Source organism: Mchenga conophoros, linkage group LG22 (genome assembly GCF_057382185.1).
Source record: "Mchenga conophoros isolate Kocher_MC1m ecotype Shallow Benthic linkage group LG22, M_conophoros_male_GT1.1, whole genome shotgun sequence".
Lineage (NCBI taxonomy): Eukaryota > Metazoa > Chordata > Actinopteri > Cichliformes > Cichlidae > Mchenga > Mchenga conophoros.
This window is the reverse complement of record NC_140546.1, coordinates 927,016-931,378: the sequence shown is the minus strand read 5'-3', so window position 1 is coordinate 931,378 and position 4,363 is coordinate 927,016. Positions and strand designations below refer to the sequence as shown.

The 4,363-nt window shown below is 45.8% G+C and overlaps 1 pseudogene; it reads right to left on the bottom strand.

Moving 5' to 3' along the window:
* Nucleotides 1–884: 884 nt before the first annotated feature.
* LOC146548451 (derlin-2 pseudogene) lies at nucleotides 885–1,916 on the bottom strand (annotated as a pseudogene).
* Between the last annotated feature and the right edge of the window lie 2,447 nt (nucleotides 1,917–4,363).

The window sequence follows — 4,363 nt, the reverse complement described above, 5'->3', positions numbered from 1 at the left end:
CTCAGACCGCAAACAGCCTGCAGCACATAAACAAAATATACACCGTGTGTGACATCAGTGATGGTAAATGGCCTGGATCTCACACACCACGTGTCTGCTGGACAGCTCCGCCCACTTTTATTCACAGGTTCATCTGCACAGCAGCGACTCGGGTTTTGGCCCAAGGACGCTTTGGAATGGAACCAGCAACCTTCCCATGAGCCACGGCTCTTCATCACAGGCGATCTTCCACAGCCGTGTTCATAAACGGCGCACGCGCCACAGTCTGAGGCTTCGACGCGCCGTGGCCAACACGTTATTGGTCAGATGATTATGTTGTCTGTCCCGTTTGGATCTTTAGCCGTCAGAATCGTTGTCTGAAGGCAGAAAGATGCCAAACAGATTTACTTCACCAAGTGGATCATCATGGCCTTATTGGTCCATTTGATTGACCTTTATTATAATTATGTATTTATTTTATTTTCGTTTTTTTAAAGACGGGACAGACATGACTGGGGGATAGGACAGGGAGAAAGAATGAAAGAAAGAGAGGGAGAGAAAGAAAAAGAGAGGAGGGGAGAAGAGACGGTGAGAAAGGGGGAAGAAAGAAAGAAACACAAACACCTGGATCACCTGTGTGGAGAAAAAAAACCAGAAGAGAAAACAAACAACAAAGAGCAACATAATAAAAACAACACCATCACAATAAACTAGCTAACAGTAGATAACAGTAGATAACAGTAGATACTTTTTTAATTTCACCTGTTGAGAATGAAAAAAGAAAACAAGCCAAAGAAAACGAGAGCAACATAACCAACAACATCACGATGATATATGGGAATATGACAGTAAATACTAAATATTAAACATTATTGTGCAGCACATAAGATCAACAGAACACAGTGAGCTTTGAGGTAGGAGCCAAAAAGGGTGTAGTTTGTGGGTGTGATCACCCGTGTGTACACCTGTGAGCATGGACGCGCTTGTTTTTAAAAGGTTCCTTCATGTAATGATCTGCTAGAGGGTGTGGGGGGGCCACAGCCCCGTCCTCCAGGGCATGAAGCAGGTATGGAGGATTCCTCATCCACAACTAAACAAACACGTCAAAAACAAAGACCGTGTCTTCAACTCTCTGAGGAAGGTCCCTGAAGGTGACCTGATGATCAGGGATGAAATAGAGGGTGTATTTAACCACCAAGGCGCTGTCCTTCCCCCCACGCAAACCCGCCTCTGGCAGGGGGTTATAGTTGGCGTATTCTTCTGGAGTGTCAAAGAGCATCTTTATGATTGATGGGGTCTAGAGCCACCTTCCACCACCTGGTTGATTTGGGAAAACATCCTCCAGGAAGAAGTACACATGACCAACAGCAATACCTAAAAGATCCACGATGATAGAGCCCAGCAGAAGTGAGAATCCCGTTAACACCCAGGGCAGGAAGGGTGCCTGAACGTTGAGCAGGCCAAAGAAGTTGATGCGAACATTCGGGTTCCGTCGACTCCACACGTACACCAGCATGATGGTGGAGGCCTGGCCCAGGAACACCAGACTCACAAAAGTGCCAAATATAGTCATCAGAAGTCCACCAAAGAGAAACATGAAGACAAAGTCAGCCGTGCGTCTCCTGAAAGAGCCCTCCTCCAGCATTCAACAGCATCTGTACAGAAAAATCATATGGAACAGGAAATTGAAACCAACCGGACCAAAAAACAGGAAGTTGGTTATTAGTCACCATACCTGATAATTTCTTAGAATTAAATCTGGGTTGAAGTAGAGCTGAAATGGTGTGATGCTCTCTAGTTGCACCGCAGCAGTTGTGAGGACACAGGCGGTTGTGTATGCCCTGGTAACAACAGGAATCTGCAGCTATTCCTGCTGCAGCGTCTGGTAAGCCGTTTTAGACCGACTGAAAGCTTCCGGTACTTTCTTGACACGTCATCCCACAGATGATTACGTTAACGGGCTGACACGTTTCAGAGGTGTTAAGGTTCAAATATTGAGGAAGGAGAGTACAAACAACCATGGTCCAACAAGAGCTTGGTCAAACAATTGATTTTAATGAAATACACGCGTGGGGGACCAGCTCCGTTCGCAGACAGGGCTGATCTCTGACTACTCAAAACATAAACAGATATTTTATACCATCAGGGTTTGAATTTAATGACGCCCCCTCATGCGTCAGATACAATATATGCATACGTCAATTGAAAACCACAATGACTTTTAACACAGTTTAAAAGAACATTGTCTTCGTCTTCACGGCAGGTACTTCCTGTCACTGCCGGATGCTCGCTTATCATCTTGACACATCACAAACTGCTCTTTTGCAACCCCGAGCAAAACATGATTAAACTTTCACCTCTAAATGATTCTCTCTAACTGAGTGTGTGTGTGTGTCTGTGTGCTAACCACAATTGCACCCTACTTCACTTGGCCGACTAGCTGCTGACCTCTCACCAGACAGAGAGACAAAGCCACTCTCATATATGTAATAACCGAACTGAAACTATGTATATATCATCTACTAAATAAATGTTTTAATCAAGAACCTCTACTAAAGGCTTAATACAAGAATATGAACTTATAAACAATAATGAAAATGACCTGATATGAGTGTTTTGTAAGCCTGTATTGCAATTCCTTCTATGTTCTAGTTTCCCTCAGCATGTATCACCTGGACAGTCACGCCAGTGAAGCTTAAGACCCTTAATGAACCGAACATCAACTCAAACGAAGCACAGATATGCAATGTGTATAAAATAGTTATAACTGCATCTGGAATACAAGGTTAATATGATAACAGTATGCATAAACATCTTAAAGCCATCTTAAAGCTGTCTGTTACACTGTTAAAGCAACGATCATACTGCAGATTATATTGTGCTGGTAAAATACTTTTGTTCATCCCCACAGAGGTCTGCTCTGACACTGGCTGTACCGACTGTAAACACGTCCTCCTGCTCGGTGACAGCAGCGTCACACCTCCAGTTTCTGGGTGACTTCCTGCGAGGCGCAGTCTTCCCATCAGTGGTCACCAGATGGTTGGTCTGAAGCTCCTCCTCTTCCTGTTTGTGACTCTGAAAACTGATCCAAGCTCTTTAAAGTGTGTTGAGTCATTTCCTTTTTCTGTGCAGGTTGAACCAATTAGGCGTCCTGTAAACAGCGCAGATTGACTCTAAACGTGCCGTCAGCTTCGACGCCGTTCAGCTCAGTCGGTGTAAACATGTCAGTCTGTGCTCGCTCTGCCTCTGTCACACACGCTTTCTCCAACTTTCTCTCCTGGCTCATCGAAGCCTCCCAGCTCCTGAAAGTCAAGAATAAAAAGGCAGAGTAAACTCCTCTTCCTCGCCGCCTTTCTGCTTCTCAGCAGCTCCGCCGATGAGGTGAGCGATTCCCTCCTCTCCATCGCGCCGCCGCTTTCCCGCCGCTCTGAAGCAAATATCCATCTCCAGCTTCTTCTCCCGCTCTGACAGCCGAGAGACTGCCTGTCATCCCGCCTGTCAGCCTCACAAACGATGACGCGTGACAAAGTGAGACACACACACACACACACACACACACACACACACACACACACACACACACACACACACACACACACACACACAGCAGGCTGATCAGTCTACAAAAATTTTAAATGCAGTTTTTGGTTTCTCAAACTTTAAGAGCTGAAAGTGGAACCAGGTGTGTGTGTGTGTGTGTGTGTGTGTGTGTGTGTGTGTGTGTGTGATTTCGTTACAGTCAGGTAAAGCCTCTACAATAATTCAGAGGAACCCAACAACCACTCTGTGTGTATAGGCACCCAGTGCATCATGGGAATCCCCCAGCAGCTTACACCTACTGCAGCCTAACTGAGGGAGGATTCGGGGTCACCTGATCCACATCGCACCGCGCTCCTCCGTCAGTATGTCAGAGTCCAGTGCAGACGTCTCTAACACGTCGGTCCCTCTCTTCTCTCTCGTCTCAGTGTCGCTGATACAAACGTCTGTTTCAGCCTTTCATTCGTCACCATACTTTTTTCTACCCTTTATTTTTTAGACTGGACCCTGCAGGTATTTGTTGTTGATCTTACAGGCTGAATGTCATGACTGAGGAGATCATTCGGTGAATACAGATACCTGCAGAGCGCACGTTTCCCTCTGGATAGCAGCTCAATTCGGGAATCTGGTGGATGGCGTTACAGTCTGAACATCATCCAGATGATCTCCACGTTACAGCGATAATAATCCATGTGAAATGATTCACGCTTGTATCAGCATGTAGATCAGCTCTGATAATTAATGAACCTCCACTCTGCTGCTGCTGCAATCTCTAATTAACTGATTCTAATCAGACGCCACGCTGCATCCCTCCTCCTCACCCGCCCCTCCTTTTAGCCATCAGCGT